Genomic DNA, 20,481 nt, shown 5'->3' on the forward strand with positions numbered 1-20,481 from the left:
TCGCCTCCGTCTCTGCCTGCGAGGGCAAGACTGGGGACTTTGTGTGGACATTAGCTGGTTTTGGATCTATGGGGGCCACCTGCAACTTGCTGTCTTTGATCCTGATCTTCTTTCTTTTCCCCCCCTCGTCTCTACCCTTTCTTTTCCCCACCCTCTGCTGGTTCTTCACTCCCTTCCCCTCCTTCTCACTCTCACTTTCACTGTCGCTTTTGCTTTCCTCCCCCACGGACTCAATCATTATGGCGTCATAACGAGAGCCGAGGGGGAGTGCTGGCGCTGAGAGGGCCCTACTCAGGGGGGGGCCGCTGCTGGGTCCGGGCTCCCTCCCTGACTCGTGTTCTGCATCAGAGGAGCTACTGGAGGAGCTAGTGGAGTGGCTGTTGTACTCTCTCTCTGGGCTGGGGGAAGGGGTCCTCGTAAAACGGGACATGTCTCGGGGGCGGGGGGGTGAGGGGGTGCTGGTGATGATGGTGGTGCTGGAGTCTGGGTCTTGGATACTGTTGGTGGTGATGTGGACTGATCTTTGTTACTTGCTCCCTCTTCCTGCTCAGGCCTAGGCTTGTTCATGTTTGCCTTGCTGGCTCTGGCCATGTTGGCATAGGAAGAGGGGCAGTCCTTAAACAGGTGCCCCTTCTTTCCACACAAATTGCACTGCCTCTCTTCTCTGCAGTGGCTGGTCTCGTGGGGGGCGCCGCAGTTCCTGCACTTGACTACAGTACACGCGGCCGTCAGGTGTCCTAATTCCCCACATTTCCTGCAGAGTTTTGGCATCCCATTATAGAATACCAGCCCTCTGTTGGGCCCTAACACTATGGAGTTTGGAATGTGGCGGACGCCTCCAATGCCCGATGGATCAACATTAAGGCGTACCAGCCACTTTCTGGCTCCTGTCCAAACCCCATCTTCATCTGTAATTTTCCTCCCTTCTGATGACACCCTCCCATAGCGGTTAAGCCATGTTGTAATATCATAGTCGCTAACAGCCTCATTGAAAAATTGGACAGTAACAACTTTCATTTCTCTGTCTGTCAGTGCATCCACACAAAATTCTTTGTATGGAGCGAGATATTTATTCTCCCCCCAAAAGGACCACATTTCTTGTAACTTTTGGGGGTTCCTAAAACTGACCTCAAACACTTCCTTAAGCCCTGGCAATTTCACCAAACAATTCAAGTCAGAAGGGGAAAAACCCATACCCCTCTGAAGAATGGTCCGGCTGAACTCCAGTCTCGTCAGTCCTGGTTCCGTTTCATCTTGCTTGTTTCTTGTGAAGCGCACCGCATTGTGCCTCCTGGTTTCCTGGGTTGGCCGGAACGCCATCCTTCAGCTGGCTCCTCCGATTGGGGTGGGAGAAGCCTCTGGACGTCCGGGTTGTCTCTCTCTACGGAAAAGAGACAACGTAAGCAGCAAATCTGGGCAGTTGAAGGAACTATTACTTTAGTCCCTGAGGAGATGGTCGCCTCGCAAGAGGGACCCCCTCCCCAGGTGAACGGTGTCCTTCCCTGGCGGAGTAGGGGGCGCTGCTTGGCACCGAGACCACGTAGGAAGAATCGTGGCTGTGACGCCTCCTCGGGGTCCGGGGCCGCCCTCTGCTCCTCCCAGATGGCGCCCTCTGCTGGGCGCCTGCTGCTCTCTCGGTCTGGATCTCGATTACAATCAAGGGCTGGGGATGAGGTCGTCTAGGTCATCAAAGGGTCCTCAAAGGTCGTCTGGATGGTAGGTCCTCCTTCTCTCTAACTCCAGGAACGTCTGGAAAAGCCGGAACCGCCTGAAAAAGAAAAAAACGGGAACCGCCTGAAAAAGAAAAAACTGCTCTCAACAGTCAACAAAATCTTGAAAGACCCTCGGCCTGGATTGGGCAAGCCAAAACCAGACTGAGCATTAGTCTTCCAAAAAGTTGCCGAGCTGAAGAAAGCCAGTCAAAAATAAAAAAAATTCTGTTCCTCCTCACCCGAACAAACCTCTCACAGACCCTCGGAGGGAGCGGGCAATGCCACTACCCTCTAAGCCTTAGTCTTAGAAAGATTTATTCGAACTGTAGAGAAGCCAGAGTATATGGCTGGCTAAGAAGGACCTGGCATAGGGACATGTTCCACCACACTTGTCTGGTTAGCTGCATGCTCCCAGGAAACAACCTGCTGCTGTCTACATCATCACCACATGTGAATAAAAGAAAGAAAGACAGCAAGAAAGAAAGAGAGAAAGAAAGAGAGAAAGAGAGAAAGAAAGAGAGAAAGAAAGAAAGAGAGAAAGATAAAAAAAGAAGTAAAACGGCGGGAAAACTTGCATCAACACTGGCACTCTCCCTCCAGCAGGGGTAGACAAAATGCTCACAGGAGAGATCCAGATCTGACTTTGACCAACGTTAGAGAAAGGTGTGCACCGTTCCCGGAGGTACTGCAATACCGGGCCGATGCGTGGAGTGGACGGAGCAAGCCCCTGTTCCATCTCCCGATTCCAAAAATCAATTTAATATATGGTCCCCTGATAGGGGACGTATCAGATATTAATACTCTTTTATTGAGATTTTACATTTTTTACATTTACACCCATTCGTTTTTTTCATTCATTTTACATTTCTTTTAAAGATGACATTCATGCATACAGACATACATTTTGTTTTAAAAGCATTTAAAATACATTTAAAAACACCAAGACAATTGTGCTTTGTACATGGTTAAAACAGACACAGATTAAAATCAACATGAAAAAAACCTGTGCTGTTTTAAAAGTGACTGGAAAAAAAGAACCATCTATAAAAAACCAGTGCTTGTGAGGGCCGGGGAGTGCTCTCTAAAAGGTTCAAAAGTGAACATAAAACTAGATCTAAAACAGGGACAGGGGAAAAGGGACAGTGTATAAAACAGTGAGTTAAAATTCTAAAATTTTAAAACACTTAAAATGTAACTTTTAATAGTTTACATTAAAAATCTTAAAGATACATAAAACAAAACAAAACAAAATCAAATAAAACATTCAACGTAAATCAAATAAAAGTCCATAAAACTGAAACAAAAGACTACATAAAACCAGGGCACCGTTGAAAAACGGTCATGCCAGCTAAAAAGGGCGGAATGCTGGCATGACAAAATAAATAAAAGGCTTAGCGGTGCCCCGTAGTCCCGCTCCTAGGAGCTAGCGGTTCCAGTTTTTTCCTTTATTCCATCTTCACGTCCTGAAGTCCGGCGATCATCCACTCCGCGCAGGCCTTGTCCTTCCCGAGGGTCCGGATGTCCAGAATTACAAAGTCCTTGATAAGAGTTTGTGCCCTTCTGGTCGTGGTGATAGTGTCTAGCTCCTGCTTGTGATAGACACAGACGTTACGGCCTTCCCACAGGATCTGCTTGACAACATTGATGACACGCCAAACGCACTTAGCTGTGCTGGTAGTGATTCCTCCCGCAGGCCCATAGAGCACAGTCTCAGCGGTCATCTTGGCCGTGTCAGCAAACCTGTTTAGGAAGACAGAGACAGAGAGCCAGACACTGCCAGCCACATCACATTCCCAGAAGATATGGGCTGGTGTTTCTCTCTTGCGGCACTTTGCATAGGGGCATGTTTCTACTTGGGCTAGTCCCCTCCTGAACATGAACGCTCGAGTGGGGAGTGCACTGTGGACGGTGTTCCATGCTATATCCTTCTGGACATTACTGAGGCAGCTGTGAGACACATTCTCCCAGATTTTTTGGCTTTGGGTGAGGGAGAAAGTAGCTACTTTTTCAATTTCCTGGGAACCGGCAAGATATTTAGTTACAGCCTTGTATTCCCAGGAGGCCAATTTTGCTTTATCTAAGCCCAATTTATATATAGTGTCCCTTAAGGTTCTATAATACAATGGGGGGTCCCAGGAGTACGGCACGGTGTTATCAATAGTGCAGAGGCCCAAGGCCCTGAGACAGGTGGCAAAATAGAAACGATTCATGTAACATACCTTCCTGTCCAGGGCCTGGATGTTCTTGATAGTTTGCGTGAGCCCCTGCACTCGGGTGAGCTGCACAACGTCCGGGACCCCCTTACCTCCCTTCTTGTCGGCTTTACTCAGGGTGGCTCGTTTTACCCTCTCCATCTTGCTGCCCCAGATAAAGCGGTGGATAATGCGGTCCACCACTTTTTTGGTGGTCCTGTCTGGGGGAAAGATTTTTCCTACATAAGAGAGGATGGGGAACAGTATAGACTTGGTTATTAATACTCTACCCGTCATTGTTAAGGATCTTGTGCTCCATCCGCCAATCTTTTTACGGACCTGGTTAATGGCCGCCGTCCAGCTCTGGGCCCCCGAGCTATTGTTCTCGAAAATGAGGCCCAGAATCTTGATTTTGTCCTTTTTGACAGGGTACATGTCCGACAGTTCCCTATCTACCTGCCAATTTTTAGACACGTAGACTTCGCTCTTGGACTTATTAATCACTGCCCTGGTCGCCGTGCAGTACTTCCCAAGGATATTACTAATCCGAGGTACCGACGATGTGTTGGTGCAAATGAGTGACACATCGTCCATATATGCTGTTGTTTTGACCTGGACCCCGTTGGATCCAGGCAGCTGGAAACCAGTTATATTGGTATCCCTACTAATTGCCTGCAGGAGGGGTTCAATGCACACGACATATAGCAGTGGGGATAGTGGGCAACCCTGTCTGACCCCTGACTGGATAGATATTTTACCAGTCAGGTGCCTGTTCACCAAGACTCGGGTACTAATGTTTGTATAGATGGTTTTAACCCACCCCCTAAGTCCAGGAGCGAATTTCATCTGGTCCATCACTTTGTACATATATTCATGGCTTACCCTATCGAACGCCTTCTCCTGGTCAAGGTTGAACAGGCAGAGGGGATGGTTCCGTTCTCTAGAATAAGCCAGAATGTCCCTTGTTAACATTAAAATATCCGTGATGGACCTCCCTGGGACGCCACAAGCCTGGTCGGGGCCAATGACCAAAGGGAGGTGTACTTGTAGCCGGAGCATCAGAGCTTTGGCTAGTATCTTGTAATCCACGCAAAGGAGGCTGATTGGGCGCCAATTCCGTAGATCTTTAACTTCCCCTTTCTTATGAAGGAGAGTAATTACACTCTCCCGCATAGAAGGGCCCAACCGCTTCTCCCTGTAGACCGCTCTGTAGACCTCCGCTAAATGGACTTTTAGCGTGTCCCAAAAAAGATGGTAATACTCACCCGGGATGCCATCTGGACCTGGCGTCTTACCGGTGTTCATGGTCTTAACCGCCTGGGTGAGCTCCTCCAGCGTGAGTTCTGGGTCCTTCTCCTCCTCCTCGTCGTCCTGCACTGAGTCAGGCTCCAACTGGCTCAGGAGCCACTCTATCAGGGTGTCATCTGTAGCTTTGATGTTATACAGGTCCCTATAGAAGTTCTCTACCACTTTTTTCACTCCCTCACTATCCTCTACTATCCTCCCCCTGCTGTCGAGCATGGAGGACATCAAGTGCCGCTTCTCCCTCGTTTTCTGGAAGAAGAAGCGAGTACACTTTTCGTCTTCCTCCATTTTTTGCACTTTTGCATTGTGCATGACCTTTCGTTGTTCCTCCCTACAAAGCACTGAAAGATCTAGCTTGGTCTGGGCTATCTCGTCGCTTACAGGGAACCCCCGAAGCTGAAGCAGGCTCAGACGCTGGAGGGCAGCATTCAGGTATTTATATTTGGCCCTCCTTTCTTTTGCTTTCCTCTTGCCTGCTGCTATGAAATAACCCTTAGCTCTGATTTTGACCATCTCCCACCACTCTATAGGGGAGTTGAATAGGTCACGCAAAGTGGTCCACTCAACAAGCCTGCTCTTATAGGCTGCAGCTATGGAGGGGTCATCGAGTAAGGAGGTGTTTAATTTCCAGACCCCTGACCCCATCTGGGAGGTCTGAGGGACCTGCAATGTTACCTGCAGGAGCCTATGGTCAGAGAAGAAGACGGCCTGGGTGTCTACTGCCGTCTTCGTAAGGGAGCTGGTATGCAGGACGAGATCTATACGGGAGAAGGAGGTCCCAGATGAGCTCACCCAGGTAAAGGGAGGCACCAGGTCCTTACCTGCATCACACAGGGAGAAATCAGATATTATGGAGGACAAAACTCTACTAGAGCGGTCGTTGCGTGGCCTGCTCCGGTCTACGTCCCTCAGAGCACAATTGAAGTCACCTGACACGATGACGGGTACGTTCCCCAGCAGGAGTGGACGCAGCTGTGGAAAAAATTGAACTCTTTCGTTTTGGTTAGTGGGTGCGTAGACATTGACCAGTCTGAGGGGAGTGTTGTTGTATGTCACATCCACGCTCAGAATTCTACCAGGTTCTACCTCCCTGCTGCTGCGGGAGGTAATAAATGGGTTTTTAAACAGGATACCTACTCCGTCGGCTCTGGCTATGTTGGAGCCCGACCAGAAGGAGTCCCCCAGGGTCCAACTCTCCTTCAGGTCCCTATAATCAGGGCTCGACGAAATACCACACTCCTGCAGAAAGATGAGATCTGCTTTCAAGTTAGCTAGATAGTTTAGTACATCAAATCTTTTTTGTGTCTCCCTGATGCTCCTGACATTAACAGACACACATATCAGGGCCATCAGGGTAGCTAACAAGAAAAGGAGTCGCTGCGTCCACCCCATAGCGACTATGATTGGGAGGTCGGGACACTCTTCCTACTCTTAGCTCTACGCTTGCTTCGAGGGGGCTTGGGCTTATTTGCAACTCCCATCACCCCTGAGAAGGTACTCACTGCTGCCTCGTCCAAGAAGGCACCGTCTTTATATGCACAGTACGTGGAGTTGTTGGGGCTATTCAACTCCCCACAAGGTAAGTCTGGTGGAACTTGCTCAGGGCCCCTCGGAACGTGTGGGTCAGCTTTGTCCTGGGGGGGGTTATGACAGACAGCATTCTTTGGCTGTTACCGTCTGTTGAGTTGGAGCTGTTAGCAGACTTCTGGCTTACCGCGTCCAGGGGTATTCCCATGTCCTCCAGTGCTGTATCTAGGAGGACCTCTAGGGGGCCCCTGGTTTTGCCCATACAAGGGAGGGGGTCAAGGATGCTTTGAAGGGAGGCCCTTCGCTTGAAGAGGGTCATTGCTACCGAGGTACTGCTGGTCAGGGAAGGTGTTGACCCCGACCTCTCCCTCGGTGCATTAGTGAACACCTCTTCTGCGAGGTGTGCTAGGGTTTGTGCCAACGACTGGGAAGGCTGGCTGGGGATGCCCTGGCTGGCTGCTACCTGCCCACTAGGCGGCAGTGTAGCCGTCCCACTCGCCTCCGTCTCTGCCTGCGAGGGCAAGACTGGGGACTTTGTGTGGACATTAGCTGGTTTTGGATTTATGGGGGCCACCTGCAACTTGCTGTCTTTGATCCTGATCTTCTTTCTTTTCCCCCCCTCGTCTCTACCCTTTCTTTTCCCCACCCTCTGCTGGTTCTTCACTCCCTTCCCCTCCTTCTCACTCTCACTTTCACTGTCGCTTTTGCTTTCCTCCCCCACGGACTCAATCCTTATGGCGTCATAACGAGAGCCGAGGGGGAGTGCTGGCGCTGAGAGGGCCCTACTCAGGGGGGGGCCGCTGCTGGGTCCGGGCTCCCTCCCTGCCTCGTGTTCTGCATCAGAGGAGCTACTGGAGGAGCTAGATATTAAACTGATAAGAACAGATACTACACTTGATCTTAGCCAAAAGGCCGAGAAGCGATGGCGACTTGGCCCTTGCCCGGGGCCCCCCAGCCCGGACGGCACAGGGGGATTCAAAGGTGGGTGCAAAATTTCAAGCACAAGCAGACCCCCAAAAAACGGGCTGCTGCTTCCAGAGGGGAAATGTGCAATTTAAGCAGGAGAAAACAAAACAAAGCAAAAACACACACATAACACCAAAAACAAAACATAAACTGGCGGAGTGCGTCTTACAAATAGTCATGCCAAGCTGCTATGCTGTGCAAGGTGCCTTGGGTAACTACAACTGTGCCTCGCTGGCTGGCTGGCTAAGAAGGACCTGGCATAGGGACATGTTCCACCACACTTGTCTGGTTAGCTGCATGCTCCCAGGAAACAACCTGCTGCTGTCTACATCATCACCACATGTGAATAAAAGAAAGAAAGACAGCAAGAAAGAAAGAGAGAAAGAAAGAGAGAAAGAGAGAAAGAAAGAGAGAAAGAAAGAAAGAGAGAAAGAAAGAAAGAGAGAAAGAAAAAAAAAAGAAGTAAAACGGCGGGAAAACTTGCATCAACACTGGCACTCTCCCTCCAGCAGGGGTAGACAAAATGCTCACAGGAGAGATCCAGATCTGACTTTGACCAACGTTAGAGAAAGGTGTGCACCGTTCCCGGAGGTACTGCAATACCGGGCCGATGCGTGGAGTGGACGGAGCAAGCCCCTGTTCCATCTCCCGATTCCAAAAATCAATTTAATATATGGTCCCCTGATAGGGGACGTATCAGATATTAAACTGATAAGAACAGATACTACACTTGATCTTAGCTAAAAGGCCGAGAAGCGATGGCGACTTGGCCCTTGCCCGGGGCCCCCCAGCCCGGACGGCACAGGGGGATTCAAAGGTGGGTGCAAAATTCCAAGCACAAGCAGACCCCCAAAAAACGGGCTGCTGCTTCCAGAGGGGAAATGTGCAATTTAAGCAGGAGGAAACAAAACAAAGCAAAAACACACACATAACACCAAAAACAAAACATAAACTGGCGGAGTGCGTCTTACAAATAGTCATGCCAAGCTGCTATGCTGTGCAAGGTGCCTTGGGTAACTACAACTGTGCCTCGCTGGCTGGCTGGCTTGCTAAGAAGGTCCTGGCATAGGGACATGTTCCACCACACTTGTCTGGTTAGCTGCATGCTCCCAGGAAACAACCTGCTGCTGTCTACATCATCACCACATGTGAATAAAAGAAAGAAAGACAGCAAGAAAGAAAGAGAGAAAGAAAGAGAGAAAGAGAGAAAGAAAGAGAGAAAGAAAGAAAGAGAAAGAAAAAAAAAGAAGTAAAACGGCGGGAAAACTTGCATCAACACTGGCACTCTCCCTCCAGCAGGGGTAGACAAAATGCTAACAGGAGAGATCCAGATCTGACTTTGACCAACGTTAGAGAAAGGTGTGCACCGTTCCCAGAGGTACTGCAATACCGGGCCGATGTGTGGAGTGGACGGAGCAAGCCCCTGTTCCATCTCCCGATTCCAAAAATCAATTTAATATATGGTCCCCTGATAGGGGACGTATCAGATATTAAACTGATAAGAACAGATTTTTTTTTTTTTTTTTTTTTTTTTTTTTTATAAATTTTAATCAAATACTCAAAAAAAATACATCAATTTCTCACAAATAATACATCAAAATCAAATACTCAAAAACACGTCAATTTCTCAAAAACAATACTCAAAAAAACCTCAATTTCTCAAAAACGATAGATCAAAATCATCATCATATTCAACTCAAACTCGAACTAAAGCTTTTTCTCATTTTCCAACTCAATCCTTTTTTTGGCTTTCTTTAAAGCCTCTTCCGCCTTCCACCGTGCATGCAACAATACTCTTTGTCTCTCCTCCTCATATCTTCTCCACTCTTGTTCAGAAATCCTGCCCTTCCTCATCCTCTCCTTCCACGCCAACAACTCCGCAAACTCCTTAGCACAAAACATCTTCATTATATATTCTTCTGAAGACATTCCTTCCTCCCTTCCACTGTCCATGGTTTCTGACTCTCCTTTCTTTTTTCTTTTCTCCTCCTCTTCCTCCACACTCTTTGCCCAACTTGAGCTTGCTGTTGCCCCTTCCTCATCCACTTTCCTCTTTCTCTGAACACCCTCCACCCCCTCCATGGAATCATCCACGGAGGAGCCGGAACCTTCCGAGGACTTCTGTTGGCTGTTCTGCATACTGCTGCCTCTCTTTTTCTCCGCCTCCCTGTTCGGCTCTCCTCCCCTTTCTTTTGTCCCTTCTGAACCAGAGTTTCCCGCCATTCCGCCCCCTTCTTTGGAAGCTCCACCCCCAACACTTTCTCCTTTATTCTTCTCATTGTCCTTTTCCTCTGGTTTTTCCCCTTTCTCTGTCTTCTTTTGCTTTGCTTCTTCTTTTTCCTTTCCTCCGTGTCCCGCCGCCTGAGCATAACTCCTCGCACTCTCAGGGCAATCTCTGTAGACATGCTCCTTGGAGCCACAGAGATTGCATATAGTCCCACTGGGGCAATCCCTGGATACATGGCCTATTTGGCTACAGTTCTTACAAACTACCTCCTCACAATCTGCTGCAAGATGACCTCCTCTGTTACATTTGTAACACACCTTTGGCTGTCCTCTGTAAAACACAGTCCCCCTCACCGATCCAATCATCAGGTCAGGTCGGATGTGAATCATCCTCCCCTCCCTGACGTGCAGTTTAGCCATATATTTCCACACTCCATTCCAAATCCTCTCACTGTCCATCATTTTAACAGGTAACTCACTCTTAAGTTCCAGGCTCCTCTTCAACCTCGTAGAGATGTCCTCCACCGGCAGAAAAGGGCAGGCCATTGAAACAAAAACTGTTCTCCAGTCCATAAGAAACATAGGCTCAATGTTAAAAACACTGGCCGGCAGCTTCTCCTTGTTGTCCTCAAAGGTCTTCACTGCCTTCCAACAATCCTCTTCTTTATTCAAGGTCAGGTCGAAACTCCCTTTTGCAACACTGTCCTTCAAACACAATACATCTTCAGCCTTCAGTTTAAATAGACCAAACACGATCTCCAAAACAAATTTCCGTCTCCCCCACAGCCCTGTCAGATTCTTCAACTGGAGCCTCAGGGTGTTCCTTGCTCTTGGACCTTCTTCTTCCATCTCGTCAGTAATATTCCTTCCAGCTCACGCTTTCCAGATCGATTACCTTCGCCTTCTCAAAGACACTTGATCGGAGCCAAGAGGCCGAGAAGCGATGGCGACTTGGCCCTTGCCCGGGGCCCCCCAGCCCGGACGGCACAGGGGGATTCAAAGGTGGGTGCAAAATTTCAAGCACAAGCAGACCCCCAAAAAAAATGGGCTGCTGCTTCCAGAGGGGAAATGTGCAATTTAAGCAGGAGAAAACAAAACAAAGCAAAAACACACACATAACACCAAAAACAAAACATAAACTGGCGGAGTGCGTCTTACAAATAGTCATGCCAAGCTGCTATGCTGTGCAAGGTGCCTTGGGTAACTACAACTGTGCCTCGCTGGCTGGCTGGCTTGCTAAGAAGGTCCTGGCATAGGGACATGTTCCACCACACTTGTCTGGTTAGCTGCATGCTCCCAGGAAACAACCTGCTGCTGTCTACATCATCACCACATGTGAATAAAAGAAAGAAAGACAGCAAGAAAGAAAGAGAGAAAGAAAGAGAGAAAGAGAGAAAGAAAGAGAGAAAGAAAGAAAGAGAGAAAGAAAAAAAAAAGAAGTAAAACGGCGGGAAAACTTGCATCAACACTGGCACTCTCCCTCCAGCAGGGGTAGACAAAATGCTCACAGGAGAGATCCAGATCTGACTTTGACCAACGTTAGAGAAAGGTGTGCACCGTTCCCGGAGGTACTGCAATACCGGGCCGATGCGTGGAGTGGACGGAGCAAGCCCCTGTTCCATCTCCCGATTCCAAAAATCAATTTAATATATGGTCCCCTGATAGGGGACGTATCAGATATTAAACTGATAAGAACAGATACTACACTTGATCTTAGCCAAAAGGCCGAGAAGCGATGGCGACTTGGCCCTTGCCCGGGGCCCCCCAGCCCGGACGGCACAGGGGGATTCAAAGGTGGGTGCAAAATTCCAAGCACAAGCAGACCCCCAAAAAACAGGCTGCTGCTTCCAGAGGGGAAATGTGCAATTTAAGCAGGAGGAAACAAAACAAAGCAATAACACACACATAACACCAAAAACAAAACATAAACTGGCAGAGTGCGTCTTACAAATAGTCATGCCAAGCTGCTATGCTGTGCAAGGTGCCTTGGGTAACTACAACTGTGCCTCGCTGGCTGGCTGGCTTGCTAAGATGGTCCTGGCATAGGGACATGTTCCACCACACTTGTCTGGTTAGCTGCATGCTCCCAGGAAACAACCTGCTGCTGTCTACATCATCACCACATGTGAATAAAAGAAAGAAAGACAGCAAGAAAGAAAGAGAGAAAGAAAGAAAGAAAGAGAGAAAGAAAGAGAGAAAGGAAGAGAGAAAGAAAGAGAGAAAGAAAGAAAGAGAGAAAGTAAAAAAAGAAGTAAAACGGCGGGAAAACTTGCATCAACACTGGCACTCTCCCTCCAGCAGGGGTAGACAAAATGCTCACAGGAGAGATCCAGATCTGACTTTGACCAACGTTAGAGAAAGGTGTGCACCGTTCCCGGAGGTACTGCAATACCGGGCCGATGCGTGGAGTGGACGGAGCAAGCCCCTGTTCCATCTCCCGATTCCAAAAATCAATTTAATATATGGTCCCCTGATAGGGGACGTATCAGATATTAATACTCTTTTATTGAGATTTTACATTTTTTACATTTACACCCATTCGTTTTTTCATTCATTTTACATTTCTTTTAAAGATGACATTCATGCATACAGACATACATTTTGTTTTAAAAGCATTTAAAATACATTTAAAAACACCAAGACAATTGTGCTTTGTACATGGTTAAAACAGACACAGATTAAAATCAACATGAAAAAAACCTGTGCTGTTTTAAAAGTGACTGGAAAAAAAGAACCATCTATAAAAAACCAGTGCTTGTGAGTGCCGGGGAGTGCTCTCTAAAAAAGTGAACATAAACCTAGATCTAAAACAGGGACAGGGGAAAAGGGACAGTGTATAAACAGTGAGTTAAAATTCTAAAATTTTAAAACACTTAAAATGTAACTTTTAATAGTTTACATTAAAAATCTTAAAGATACATAAAACAAAACAAAACAAAATCAAATAAAACATTCAAATTAAATCAAAGGTCCATAAAAGTGAAACAAAAAGACTACATAAAACCAGGGCACCGTTGAAAAACGGTCATGCCAGCTAAAAAGGGCGGAATGCTGGCATGACAAAATAAATAAAAGGCTTAGCGGTGCCCCGTAGTCCCGCTCCTAGGAGCTAGCGGTTCCAGTTTTTTCCTTTATTCCATCTTCACGTCCTGAAGTCCGGCGATCCTCCACTCCGCGCAGGCCTTGTCCTTCCCGAGGGTCCGGATGTCCAGAATTACAAAGTCCTTGATAAGAGTTTGTGCCCTTCTGGTCGTGGTGATAGTGTCTAGCTCCTGCTTGTGATAGACACAGACGTTACGGCCTTCCCACAGGATCTGCTTGACAACATTGATGACACGCCAAACGCACTTAGCTGTGCTGGTAGTGATTCCTCCCGCAGGCCCATAGAGCACAGTCTCAGCGGTCATCTTGGCCGTGTCAGCAAACCTGTTTAGGAAGACAGAGACAGAGAGCCAGACACTGCCAGCCACATCACACTCCCAGAAGATATGGGCTGGTGTTTCTCTCTTGCGGCACTTTGCATAGGGGCATGTTTCTACTTGGGCTAGTCCCCTCCTGAACATGAACGCTCGAGTGGGGAGTGCACTGTGGACGGTGTTCCATGCTATATCCTTCTGGACATTACTGAGGCAGCTGTGAGACACATTCTCCCAGATTTTTTGGCTTTGGGTGAGGGAGAAAGTAGCTACTTTTTCAATTTCCTGGGAACCGGCAAGATATTTAGTTACAGCCTTGTATTCCCAGGAGGCCAATTTTGCTTTATCTAAGCCCAATTTATATATAGTGTCCCTTAAGGTTCTATAATACAATGGGGGGTCCCAGGAGTACGGCACGGTGTTATCAATAGTGCAGAGGCCCAAGGCCCTGAGACAGGTGGCAAAATAGAAACGATTCATGTAACATACCTTCCTGTCCAGGGCCTGGATGTTCTTGATAGTTTGCGTGAGCCCCTGCACTCGGGTGAGCTGCACAACGTCCGGGACCCCCTTACCTCCCTTCTTGTCGGCTTTACTCAGAGTGGCTCGCTTTACCCTCTCCATCTTGCTGCCCCAGATAAAGCGGTGGATAATGCGGTCCACCACTTTTTTGGTGGTCCTGTCTGGGGGAAAGATTTTTCCTACATAAGAGAGGATGGGGAACAGTATAGACTTGGTTATTAATACTCTACCCGTCATTGTTAAGGATCTTGTGCTCCATCCGCCAATCTTTTTACGGACCTGGTTAATGGCCGCCGTCCAGCTCTGGGCCCCCGAGCTATTGTTCTCGAAAATGAGGCCCAGAATCTTGATTTTGTCCTTTTTGACAGGGTACATGTCCGACAGTTCCCTATCTACCTGCCAATTTTTAGACACGTAGACTTCGCTCTTGGACTTATTAATCACTGCCCCGGTCGCCGTGCAGTACTTCTCAAGGATATTACTAATCCGAGGTACCGACGATGTGTTGGTGCAAATGAGTGACACATCGTCCATATATGCTGTTGTTTTGACCTGGACCCCGTTGGATCCAGGCAGCTGGAAACCAGTTATATTGGTATCCCTACGAATTGCCTGCAGGAGGGGTTCAATGCACACGACATATAGCAGTGGGGATAGTGGGCAACCCTGTCTGACCCCTGACTGGATAGATATTTTACCAGTCAGGTGCCTGTTCACCAAGACTCGGGTACTAATGTTTGTATATATGGTTTTAACCCACTCCCTAAGTCCAGGAGCGAATTTCATCTGGTCCATCACTTTGTACATATATTCATGGCTTACCCTATCGAACGCCTTCTCCTGGTCAAGGTTGAACAGGCAGAGGGGATGGTTCCGTTCTCTAGAATAAGCCAGAATGTCCCTTGTTAACATTAAAATATCCGTGATGGACCTCCCTGGGACGCCACAAGCCTGGTCGGGGCCAATGACCAAAGGGAGGTGTACTTGTAGCCGGAGCATCAGAGCTTTGGCTAGTATCTTGTAATCCACGCAAAGGAGGCTGATTGGGCGCCAATTCCGTAGATCTTTAACTTCCCCTTTCTTATGAAGGAGAGTAATTACACTCTCCCGCATAGAAGGGCCCAACCGCTTCTCCCTGTAGACCGCTCTGTAGACCTCCGCTAAATGGACTTTTAGCGTGTCCCAAAAAAGATGGTAATACTCACCCGGGATGCCATCTGGACCTGGCGTCTTACCGGTGTTCATGGTCTTAACCGCCTGGGTGAGCTCCTCCAGCGTGAGTTCTGGGTCCTTCTCCTCCTCCTCGTCGTCCCGCACTGAGTCAGGCTCCAACTGGCTCAGGAACCACTCTATCAGGGTGTCATCTGTAGCTTTGATGTTATACAGGTCCCTATAGAAGTTCTCTACCACTTTTTTCACTCCCTCACTATCCTCTACTATCCTCCCCCTGCTGTCGAGCATGGAGGACATCAAGTGCCGCTTCTCCCTCGTTTTCTGGAAGAAGAAGCGAGTACACTTTTCGTCTTCCTCCATTTTTTGCACTTTTGCATTGTGCATGACCTTTCGTTGTTCCTCCCTACAAAGCACTGAAAGATCTAGCTTGTTCTGGGCTATCTCGTCGCTTACAGGGAACCCCCGAAGCTGAAGCAGGCTCAGACGCTGGAGGACAGCATTCAGGTATTTATATTTGGCTCTCCTTTCTTTTGCTTTCCTCTTGCCTGCTGCTATGAAATAACCCTTAGGGCATAGGGACATGTTCCACCACACTTGTCTGGTTAGCTGCATGCTCCCAGGAAACAACCTGCTGCTGTCTACATCATCACCACATGTGAATAAAAGAAAGAAAGACAGCAAGAAAGAAAGAGAGAAAGAAAGAGAGAAAGAGAGAAAGAAAGAGAGAAAGAAAGAAAGAGAGAAAGAAAAAAAAAGAAGTAAAACGGCGGGAAAACTTGCATCAACACTGGCACTCTCCCTCCAGCAGGGGTAGACAAAATGCTCACAGGAGAGATCCAGATCTGACTTTGACCAACGTTAGAGAAAGGTGTGCACCGTTCCCGGAGGTACTGCAATACCGGGCCGATGCGTGGAGTGGACGGAGCAAGCCCCTGTTCCATCTCCCGATTCCAAAAATCAATTTAATATATGGTCCCCTGATAGGGGACGTATCAGATATTAAACTGATAATTACAGATACTACACTTGATCTTAGCCAAAAGGCCGAGAAGCGATGGCGACTTGGCCCTTGCCCGGGGCCCCCCAGCCCGGACGGCACAGGGGGATTCAAAGGTGGGTGCAAAATTTCAAGCACAAGCAGACCCCCAAAAAACGGGCTGCTGCTTCCAGAGGGGAAATGTGCAATTTAAGCAGGAGAAAACAAAACAAAGCAAAAACACACACATAACACCAAAAACAAAACATAAACTGGCGGAGTGCGTCTTACAAATAGTCATGCCAAGCTGCTATGCTGTGCAAGGTGCCTTGGGTAACTACAACTGTGCCTCGCTGGCTGGCTGGCTTGCTAAGAAGGTCCTGGCATAGGGACATGTTCCACCACACTTGTCTGGTTAGCTGCATGCTCCCAGGAAACAAACTGCTGCTGTCTACATCATCACCACATGTGAATAAAAGAAAGAAAGACAGCAAGAAAGAAAGAGAGAAAGAAAGAGAAAGAAAGAAAGAGAGAAAGAAAAAAAAAAGAAGTAAAACGGCGGGAAAACTTGCATCAACACTGGCACTCTCCCTCCAGCAGGGGTAGACAAAATGCTCACAGGAGAGATCCAGATCTGACTTTGACCAACGTTAGAGAAAGGTGTGCACCGTTCCCGGAGGTACTGCAATACCGGGCCGATGCATGGAGTGGACGGAGCAAGCCCCTGTTCCATCTCCCGATTCCAAAAATCAATTTAATATATGGTCCCCTGATAGGGGACGTATCAGATATTAAACTGATAAGAACAGATACTACACTTGATCTTAGCCAAAAGGCCGAGAAGCGATGGCGACTTGGCCCTTGCCCGGGGCCCCCCAGCCCGGACGGCACAGGGGGATTCAAAGGTGGGTGCAAAATTCCAAGCACAAGCAGACCCCCAAAAAACGGGCTGCTGCTTCCAGAGGGGAAATGTGCAATTTAAGCAGGAGAAAACAAAACAAAGCAAAAACACACACATAACACCAAAAACAAAACATAAACTGGCGGAGTGCGTCTTACAAATAGTCATGCCAAGCTGCTATGCTGTGCAAGGTGCCTTGGGTAACTACAACTGTGCCTCGCTGGCTGGCTGGCTTGCTAAGAAGGTCCTGGCATAGGGACATGTTCCACCACACTTGTCTGGTTAGCTGCATGCTCCCAGGAAACAACCTGCTGCTGTCTACATCATCACCACATGTGAATAAAAGAAAGAAAGACAGCAAGAAAGAAAGAGAGAAAGAAAGAGAGAAAGAGAGAAAGAAAGAGAGAAAGAAAGAAAGAGAGAAAGAAAAAAAAGATTTAAAACGGCGGGAAAACTTGCATCAACACTGGCACTCTCCCTCCAGCAGGGGTAGACAAAATGCTCACAGGAGAGATCCAGATCTGACTTTGACCAACGTTAGAGAAAGGTGTGCACCGTTCCCGGAGGTACTGCAATACCGGGCCGATGCGTGGAGTGGACGGAGCAAGCCCCTGTTCCATCTCCCGATTCCAAAAATCAATTTAATATATGGTCCCCTGATAGGGGACGTATCAGATATTAAACTGATAAGAACATATTTTTTTTTTTTTTTTTTTTTTTTTATTAATCAAATACTCAAAAAATACATTACTTTCTTAAATTAATACGACAAAATTATGTTCATCTCTAATCAAAAACACATCAATTTCTCAAAAAAATACATCTAAATTATCATCAATTCCATCTCAAACTATTACTTAAAGTCCTTCTTTTTCTCACTTTCTCTCTTCTTTTGTCTTTCTTTTAAAGCCTCGTTCGCCTTCCGTCGTGCACACAACAATATCCTTTGTTTCGCCTCCTCATATCTTCTCCACTCTTCTTCAAGAATCCTTCCCTTCCTCATCCTCTCCTTCCACCCCGAAAGCTCTGCAAAATGCTTAGCGCAAAACGTCCTCATCAAATTCTCTTCTTCCTCCACACTCATTGTCTGACTTGAGCTACCTCCCTCAACCCCACTTAACACAGACTCTGAAACCCAACTTGAACCGGCCGGACCTGCGCTTGCACTCTCCTCCTTTTCAATTCCAGCTCGGTCTTTCCGCTTCTTCATCTCCTCTTCTTTTTTCCCCAAAGACCGTCTTTCCTCCCCTCCACTGTTTGTATTTCCTATTACTCCTTTCTTTTTCCTTTTCTCCTCCTCTTCCTCCACACTATTTGCCCAACTTGAGCTTGCTGTTGCCCCTTCCTCATCCACTTTCCTCTTTCTCTGGATACTCTCCACCCCCTCCATGGAATCATCCACGGAGGAGCCGGAACCTTCCGAGGACTTCTGTTGGCTGTTCAGCATACTTCTGTCACTCTTTTCCTCCGCCTCCCTGTTCGGCTCTCCTCCCCTTTCCTTTGTCTCCTCTTTTCCCGCCGTTCCGCCTTCCCAAGATGAGGCCACTCCCCCAGCCAACTTTTCTTTCTGTGCTTCATCTTTCTTTGCAAACACCTTCTTTCTTCCTGAAGCTGCTTCCGCATAGCTTCTTGCTCTCTTGGAACAATCCCTATACAAATGGTCTTCTTCACCACACAAATTGCAACGCTTCTTTTCAGGGCAATCCTTGCTGAAATGTCCCACGCCATTGCAGTTCCTGCAGACCAAAGCATTGCATTCTGCTGCCTTATGATCCATATTGCTACATTTGTAGCACACCTCCGGCTGGCCGGCGTACCTCACAATTCCCTTGTTCGGTCCCACAAAGATAACAGGTTTTAAAAACAATTCTTCTCCCCTTGCTCTTATCTTCTTAAATCTTCCATAAACCTTTCTCCATTTATTCCATACTCCATCAGAGTCACAGGTTTTCACTAACTCACCCTTCAGGATGAGTCGTTCCTCCAGTACACGCTTGATATCATCCATGGGAACCTGAGCACTGTTCATCTTCACAAAAAAGATCCTCCATTCCAGCAGAAAAATCGGCTCAAACTCAAACTTCTCCTTCAGCTCTGTTACTGCCTCCTCATACACCACCTTCTTCTCCCAACACAAATCTTCCGTCCTCAGGGTCAGATCAAACATACCCTTCTTCTGGTGGTCCTCCAAGCACAGGATCTCTTCCAAACTCAGTCCCAGCAACCCGAACATCACCTCATGAACGAACTTCTCCGAGTCCACTGCTCCTCCGGATTCTTCAACAGAAACCGGAGAGTATTTGTAGCCGACTTGTACTCCATGCTCTCTCTCTGATAGCTGGTTGTACTCCCACTGCTACAATCGCCTTCCCGAACTCACTTGATCGGAGCCAAGAGGCCGAGAAGCGATGGCGACTTGGCCCTTGCCCGGGGCCCCCCAGCCCGGACGGCACAGGGGGATTCAAAGGTGGGTGCAAAATTCCAAGCACAAGCAGACCCCCAAAAAACGGGCTGCTGCTTCCAGAGGGGAAATGTGCAATTTAAGCAGGAGAAAACAAAACAAAGCAAAAACACACACATAACACCAAAAACAAAACATAAACTGGCGGAGTGCGTCTTACAAATAGTCATGCCAAGCTGCAATGCTGTGCAAGGTGCCTTGGGTAACTACAACTGTGCCTCGCTGGCTGGCTGGCTTGCTAAGAAGGTCCTGGCATAGGGACATGTTCCACCACACTTGTCTGGTTAGCTGCATGCTCCCAGGAAACAACCTGCTGCTGTCTACATCATCACCACATGTGAATAAAAGAAAGAAAGACAGCAAGAAAGAGAGAAAGAAAGAGAGAAAGAGAGAAAGAAAGAGAGAAAGAAAGAAAAAAAAGAAGTAAAACGGCGGGAAAACTTGCATCAACACTGGCACTCTCCCTCCAGCAGGGGTAGACAAAATGCTCACAGGAGAGATCCAGATCTGACTTTGACCAACGTTAGAGAAAGGTGTGCACCGTTCCCGGAGGTACTGCAATACCGGGCCGATGCGTGGAGTGGACGGAGCAAGCCCCTGTTCCATCTCCCGATTCCAAAAATCAATTTAATATATGGTCCCCTGATAGGGGACGTATCAGATATTAAACTGATAAGAACAGATACTACACTTGATCTTAGCCAAAAGGCCGAGAAGCGATGGCGACTTGGCCCTTGCCCGGGGCACCCCAGCCCGGACGGCACAGGGGGATTCAAAGGTGGGTGCAAAATTCCAAGCACAAGCAGACCCCCAAAAAACGGGCTGCTGCTTCCAGAGGGGAAATGTGCAATTTAAGCAGGAGAAAACAAAACAAAGCAAAAACACACACATAACACCAAAAACAAAACATAAACTGGCGGAGTGCGTCTTACAAATAGTCATGCCAAGCTGCTATGCTGTGCAAGGTGCCTTGGGTAACTACAACTGTGCCTCGCTGGCTGGCTGGCTTGCTAAGAAGGTCCTGGCATAGGGACATGTTCCACCACACTTGTCTGGTTAGCTGCATGCTCCCAGGAAACAACCTGCTGCTGTCTACATCATCAC

At 47.9% G+C, this 20,481-nt stretch overlaps 5 non-coding genes and 5 pseudogenes across 5 annotated transcripts; all 10 read right to left on the minus strand.

The window, feature by feature from the left end:
* Positions 1 to 2,372: 2,372 nt before the first annotated feature.
* LOC131738685 (U2 spliceosomal RNA) lies at positions 2,373 to 2,527 on the minus strand (annotated as a pseudogene).
* A 5,036-nt stretch (positions 2,528 to 7,563) lies between these two features.
* On the minus strand, positions 7,564 to 7,660 carry LOC131738805 (U2 spliceosomal RNA; annotated as a pseudogene).
* A 611-nt stretch (positions 7,661 to 8,271) lies between these two features.
* On the minus strand, positions 8,272 to 8,462 carry LOC131738275 (U2 spliceosomal RNA). The gene has a single exon (XR_009329839.1). It is a non-coding gene; the product is annotated as a U2 spliceosomal RNA (small nuclear RNA).
* Positions 8,463 to 9,058: 596 nt separating this feature from the next.
* On the minus strand, positions 9,059 to 9,271 carry LOC131738519 (U2 spliceosomal RNA; annotated as a pseudogene).
* Positions 9,272 to 11,474: 2,203 nt separating this feature from the next.
* LOC131738998 (U2 spliceosomal RNA) lies at positions 11,475 to 11,665 on the minus strand. Its single transcript, XR_009330166.1, has one exon. It is a non-coding gene; the product is annotated as a U2 spliceosomal RNA (small nuclear RNA).
* A 621-nt stretch (positions 11,666 to 12,286) lies between these two features.
* Positions 12,287 to 12,441, minus strand: LOC131738653 (U2 spliceosomal RNA; annotated as a pseudogene).
* Positions 12,442 to 15,904: 3,463 nt separating this feature from the next.
* Positions 15,905 to 16,095, minus strand: LOC131738329 (U2 spliceosomal RNA). The gene has a single exon (XR_009329893.1). It is a non-coding gene; the product is annotated as a U2 spliceosomal RNA (small nuclear RNA).
* Positions 16,096 to 16,672: 577 nt separating this feature from the next.
* Positions 16,673 to 16,863, minus strand: LOC131739224 (U2 spliceosomal RNA). Its single transcript, XR_009330391.1, has one exon. It is a non-coding gene; the product is annotated as a U2 spliceosomal RNA (small nuclear RNA).
* A 597-nt stretch (positions 16,864 to 17,460) lies between these two features.
* LOC131738505 (U2 spliceosomal RNA) lies at positions 17,461 to 17,664 on the minus strand (annotated as a pseudogene).
* A 2,243-nt stretch (positions 17,665 to 19,907) lies between these two features.
* On the minus strand, positions 19,908 to 20,098 carry LOC131738999 (U2 spliceosomal RNA). The gene has a single exon (XR_009330167.1). It is a non-coding gene; the product is annotated as a U2 spliceosomal RNA (small nuclear RNA).
* Positions 20,099 to 20,481: the final 383 nt, after the last annotated feature.

This window comes from Acipenser ruthenus, chromosome 10 (genome assembly GCF_902713425.1).
Source record: "Acipenser ruthenus chromosome 10, fAciRut3.2 maternal haplotype, whole genome shotgun sequence".
NCBI lineage: Eukaryota > Metazoa > Chordata > Actinopteri > Acipenseriformes > Acipenseridae > Acipenser > Acipenser ruthenus.